A 6,813-nucleotide genomic window follows, 5' to 3' on the forward strand; every position below is an offset into this window, starting at 1 on the left:
GGAAGTTCAATCCAGAAACCACTATACCTTAACGATCTACTTGGAAATTAAATAAAAAATGAAGTTTAAAAGGAAAGTAAATTGAATTAAAATGGAAGTAGAATAAAAATAAAAATGAAAGTTGCATAAAATTAAAAATGGAAGTTCAATCCAGAAACCACTATACCTTAACGACCTATTTGGAAATTAAATAAAAAAGGAAGTTTAATAGAAAAGCAAACTGAATAAAAATAGAAGTTGAATAAAAATAAAAATGAAAGTTGCAGAAAGTTAAATATGGAAGTTCAATCCAGAAACTACTGTACCATAACGATCTATTTGGAAATTAAATAAAAAAAAGAAGTTTAATAGAAAAATAAATTGAAAAAAAATGGAAATTGAATAAAAATAAAAATGACAGTTGCATAAAATTAAAAATGGAAGTTCAATCCAAAAACCACTATACCTTAACGATCTATTTGGAAATTAAATAAAAAAGGAAGTTTAATAAAAAAAAGTAAATTGAATAAAAATGGAAGTTGAATAAAAATAAAAATGAAAGTTGCATAAAATTAAAAATGAAAGTTCAATCGAAAAATCACTATACCTTAACGATCTACTTGGAAATTAAATAAAAAATGAAGTTTAAAAGGAAAGTAAATTGAATTAAAATGGAAGTAGAATAAAAATAAAAATGAAGGTTGCAGAAAATTAAATATGGAAGTTCAATCCCGAAACCACTATACCTTAACGATCTATTTGGAAATTAAATAAAAAAGAAACTTTAATAGAAAAGTAAATTGAATAAAAATGGAAGTTGAATAAAAATAAAAATGACAGTTGCGTAAAATTAAAAATGGAAGTTCAATTCAAAAACCACTATACCTTAACGATCTATTTGGAAATTAAATAAAAAAGGAAGTTTAATAGAAAAGTAAATTGAATAAAAATGGAAGTAGGATATAAATAAAAATGAAAGTTGCATAAAATTAAAAATGGAAGTTCAATTCAAAAACCACTATACCTTAACGATCTATTTGGAAATTAAATAAAAAAGGAAGTTGAGTAGAAAAGAAACTTGAATAAAAAAGGAAGTCAAATAAAAATAAAAATAGAAGTTGCAGAAAATTAAAAATGGAAGTTCATTCCAGAAACCAATATACCTTAATGATCTATTTGGAAATTAAATAGAAAAGGAAGTTTAATAGAAAAGTAAATTGATTAAAAACGGAAGTAGAATAAAAATAAAAATGGAAGTTGCATAAAATTAGAAATGGAAGTTCTATCTAGAAACCACTATACCTTAACGATCTATTTGGAAATTAAATAAAAAAGGAAGTTTAATAGGAAAGTAAATTGAATTAAAATAGAAGTAGAATAAAAATAAAAATGAAAGTTACATAAAATTAAAAATGGAAGTTCAATCCAGAAACAACTATACCTTAACGATCTATTTGAAATTAAATAAAAAAGGAGGTTTAATAGAAAAGTAAATTGAATAAAAATGGAAGTTGAATAAAAATAAAAATGGAAGTTGCAGAAAATTAAATATGGAAGTTCAATCCAGAAACCACTATACCTTAACGATCTATTTGGAAATTAAATAAAAAAGGAAGTTTAATAGAAAAGTAAATTGAATAAAAATGAAAGTTGAATAAAAATAAAAATGACAGTTGCATAAAATTAAAGATGGAAGTTCAATCCAAAACCACTATACCTTAACGATCTATTTGGAAATTAAATAAAAAAAGAAGTTTAATCGAAAAGTAAATTGAATAAAAATAGAAGTTGAATAAAAATAAAAATGAAAGTTGCATAAAATTAAAAATGGAAGTTCAATTCAAAAACCACTATACCTTAACAATCTATTTGGAAATTAAATAAAAAAGAAAGTTGAGTAGAAAAGAAACTTGAAAAAAAAGGAAGTTAAATAAAAATAAAAATGGAAGTTACAGAAAATTAAAAATGGAAGTTCATTCCAGAAACCACTATATCTTAATGATCTATTTGGAAATTAAATAAAAAAAGGAAGTTTAATAGAAAAGTAAATTGATTAAAAATGGAAGTAGAATAAAAATAAAAATGGAAGTTGCATAAAATTAGAAATGGAAATTCTATCCAGAAACCACTATACCTTAACGATCTACTTGGAAATTAAATAAAAAAGAAAGTTTAATAGGAAAGTAAATTGAATTAAAATGGAAGTAGAATAAAAATAAAAATGAAAGTTACATAAAATTAAAAATGGAAGTTCAATCCAGAAACCACTATACCTTGAATGAACTTCCAATTTTATTTTTATTTGACTTCCTTTTCTATTCAAGTTTCTTTTCTACTCAACTTCCTTTTTTATTTAATTTTCAAATAGATCGTTAAGGTATAGTGGTTTTTGGATTGAACTTCCATTTTTAATTTTATGCGACATTCATTTTTATTTTATTCAACTTCCATTTTTATTCAATTTACTTTTCTTTTAAACTTCCTTTTTTATTTAATTTCCAAATAGATCGTTAAGGTAAAGTGGCTTCTAGATTGAACTTCCATATTTAATTTTCTGCAACTTTCATTTTTATTTTTATTCAACTTCCATTTTTATTCAATTTACTTTTCTATTAAACTTCCTTTTTTATTTAATTTCCAAATAGATCGTTAAGGTATAGTGGTTTCTGGATTGAACTTCCATTTTTAATTTTATGGAACTTTCGTTTTTATTTATATTCTACTTCAATTTTTATTCAATTTACTTTTCTATTAAACTTTATTTTTTATTTAATTTCCAAATAGATCGTTAAAATATAGTGGTTTCTAGAATAAACTTCCATTTTTAATTTTCTGCAACTTCCATTTTTATTTTTATTTAACTTCCTTTTTTATTCAAATTTCTTTTCTACTCAACTTCCTTTTTTATTTAATTTCCAAATAGATCGTTAAGGTATAGCGGTTTTTGGATTGAACTTCCATTTTTAATTTTATGCAACTTTCATTTTTATTTTTAATCAACTTCCATTTTTATTTAATTTACTTTTCTTTTAAACTTCCTTTTTTATTTAATTTCCAAATAGATCGTTAAGGTTTAGTGGTTTCTGGATTGAACTTCCATTTTTAATTTTATGCAACTTCCATTTTTATTTTTACTCTACTTCCATTTTTAGTTAATTTACTTTTCTATCAAACTTCTTTTTTTATTTAATTTCCAAATAGATCGTTAAGGTATAGTGGTTTCTTGAATGAACTTCCAATTTTATTTTTATTTAACTTTCTTTTCTATTCAAGTTTCTTTTCTACTCAACTTCCTTTTTTATCTAATTTCCAAATAGATCGTTAAGGTATAGTGGTTTTTGGATTGAACTTCCATTTTTAATTTTATGCAACTTTGATTTTTATTTTTATTCAACTTTCATTTTTATTCAATTTACTTTTCTATTAAACTTGCTTTTTTTTTTTAATTTCCAAATAGATCGTTAAGGTATAGTGGTTTCTGGATTGAACTTCCATTTTTAATTTTATGCAACTTTCATTTTTATTTTTATTCTACTTCCATTTTAATTCAATTTACTTTCCCATTAAACTTCCTTTTTTATTTAATTTCCAAATAGATCGTTAAGGTATAGTGGTTTCTGGATTGAACTTCCATTTTTAATTTTATGCAAGTTTCATTTTTATTTTTATTCAACTTCCATTTTTATTCAATTTACTTTTTTTTAAACTTCCTTTTTTATTTAATTTCCAAATAGATCGTTAAGGTATACTGCTTTCTTGAATGAACTGCCATTTTTAATTTTCTGCAACTTCCATTTTTATTCAATTTTCTTTTCTATTAAACTTCCTTTTTTATTTTATTTCCAATAGATCGTTAAGGTATAGTGGTTTCTGGATTCAACTTCCACTTTTAGTTTAATGTAACTTTCCTTTTTATTTTTATTCTACTTCCATTTTTATTCAATTTACTTTTCTATTAAACATCCTTTTTCATTTAATTTCCAAATAGATCGTTAAGGTATAGTGGCTTCTTGAATGAATTTCCATTTTTAATTTTCGGCAACTTCCAGTTTTATTTTTATTTAACTTCCTTTTTTATTCAAGTTTTTTTTCTACTCAACTTCCTTTTTTATTTAATTCCGAAATAGATCGTTAAGGTATAATGGTTTTTGGATTGAACTTCCATTTTTAAATTTATGCAACTTTCATTTTTATTTTTATTCAACTTCCATTTTTATTTAATTTACTTTTCTTTTAAACTTCCTTTTTTATTTAATTTCCAAATAGATCGTTAAGGTGTAGTGGTTTCTGGATTGAACTTCTATTTTTAATTTTATGCAACTTTCATTTTTATTTTTACGCTACTTCCATTTTTAGTCAATTTACTTTTCTATTAAACTACCTTTTTTATTTAACTTCCATATAGATCGTTAAGGTATAGTGGTTTTTTGAATGAAATTCCAATTTTATTTTAATTTAATTTCTTTTTCTATTCAAGTTTCTTTTCTACTCAACTCCTTTTTTATTTAATTTCCAAATATATCGTTATGGTATAGAGGTGTTTGGTTTGAACTTCCATTTTTAATTTTATGCAACTTTCATTTTTATTTTTTTTCAACTTCCATTTTTATTCAATTTACTTTCCCATTAAACTTCTTTTTTTATTTAATTTTCAAATAGATCGTTAAGGTATAGGGGTTTCTTGATTGAACTTCCATTTTTAATTTTATGCAACTTTAATTTTTATTTTTATTCTACTTCCATTTTAATTCAATTTACTTTCCTATTAAACTTCCTTTTGTATTTAATTTCCAAATAGATCGTTAAGGTATAGTGGTTTTTTGAATGAACTTCCATTTTTAAATTTCTGCAACTTCCATCATTATTTTTATTTAACTTCATTTTTTATTCAAGTTTCTTTTCTACTCTACTTCCTTTTTTATTTAATTTTCAAATAGATCGGTAAGGTGTAGTGGTTTTTGGATTGAACTTCCATCTTTAATTTTATGCGACTTTCATTTTTATTTTTATTCAACTTCCATTTTTATTCAATTTACTTTTCTACTAAACTTCATTTTTTATTTAATTTCCAAGTAGATCGTTAAGGGATAATGGTTTCTGGATTGAACTTCCATGTTTAATTTTCTGCAACTTTCATTTTTATTTTTATTCAACTTCCATTTTTATTCAATTTACTTTTCTATTAAACTTCCTTTTTTTATTTAATTTCCAAATAGATCGTTAAGGTATAGTGGTTTCTGGATTGAACTTCCATATTTAATTTTCTGCAACTTTCATTTTTATTTTTATTTAACTTCCTTTTTCATTCAAGTTTCTTTTCTACTCAACTTCCTTTTTTATTTAATTTCAAAATAGATCGTTAAGGTATAGTGTTTTTCGGATTGAACTTCCATTTTTAATTTTATGCAACTTTCATTTTTATTTTTATTCAACTTCCATTTTTAATCAATTTACTTTTCTGTTAAACTTCTTTTTTAATTTAATTTCCAAATAGATCGTTAAGGTAGAGTGGTTTCTGGATTGAACTTCCATTTTTAATTTTATGCAACTTTCATTTTTATTTTTATTCTACTTCCATTTTAATTCAATTTACTTTCCTATTAAACTTCCTTTTTTATTTAATTTCCAAGTAGATCGTTATGGTATTGTGGTTTCTGGATTGAACTTCCATTTTTAATTTTATGCAACTTTCATTTTTATTTTTATTCTACTTCCATTTTTAATCAATTTACTTTTCTATTAAACTTCATTTTTTATTTAATTTCCAAATAGATCGTTAAGGTATAGTGGTTTCTGGATTGAACATCCATTTTTAATTTTATGCAACTTTCATTTTTATTTTTATTCTACTTCCATTTTTAATCAATTTACTTTTCTGTTAAACTTCTTTTTTAATTTAATTTCCAAATAGATCGTTAAGGTAGAGTGGTTTCTGGATTGAACTTCCATTTTTAATTTTATGCAACTTTCATTTTTATTTTTATTCTACTTCCATTTTAATTCAATTTACTTTCCTATTAAACTTCCTTTTTTATTTAATTTCCAAGTAGATCGTTAAGGTATTGTGGTTTCTGGATTGAACTTCCATTTTTAATTTTATGCAACTTTCATTTTTATTTTTATTCTACTTCCATTTTTAATCAATTTACTTTTCTATTAAACTTCATTTTTTATTTAATTTCCAAATAGATCGTTAAGGTATAGTGGTTTCTGGATTGAACATCCATTTTTAATTTTATGCAACTTTCATTTTTATTTTTATTCTACTTCCATTTTAATTCAATTTACTTTCCCGTTAAACTTCATTTTTTATTTAATTTCCAAATAGATCGTTAAGGTATAGTGGTTTCTGGAATGAACTTCCATTTTTAATTTTCTGCAACTTCCATTTTTATTTTTATTTAACTTCCTTTTTTATTCATGTTTCTTTTCTACTCAACTTCCTTTTTTATTTAATTTCCAAATAGATCGTTAAGGTATAGTGGTTTTTGGATTGAACATCCATTTTTAATTTTTTGCAACTTTTATTTTTATTTTTATTCAACTTCCATTTTTATTCAATTTACTTTTCTATAAAACTTCATTTGTTATTTAATTTCCAAATAGATCGTTAAGGTATATTGGTTTCTGGATTGAATTTCCATATTTAATTTTCTTCAACTTTCATTTTTATTTTTATTTAACTTCCATTTTTATTCAATTTACTTTTCTATTGAACTTCCTTTTTTATTTAATTTGCAAACATATCGTTAAGGTATAGTGGTTTCTGGATTGAACTTCCACTTTTTATTTTATGCAACTTTCATTTTTATTTTTATTCTACTTCCATTTTTA

This window comes from Camellia sinensis, unplaced genomic scaffold (assembly GCF_055761805.1).
Source record: "Camellia sinensis isolate YWXY unplaced genomic scaffold, ASM5576180v1 Unanchor1, whole genome shotgun sequence".
Taxonomy (NCBI): Eukaryota; Viridiplantae; Streptophyta; class Magnoliopsida; order Ericales; family Theaceae; genus Camellia; species Camellia sinensis.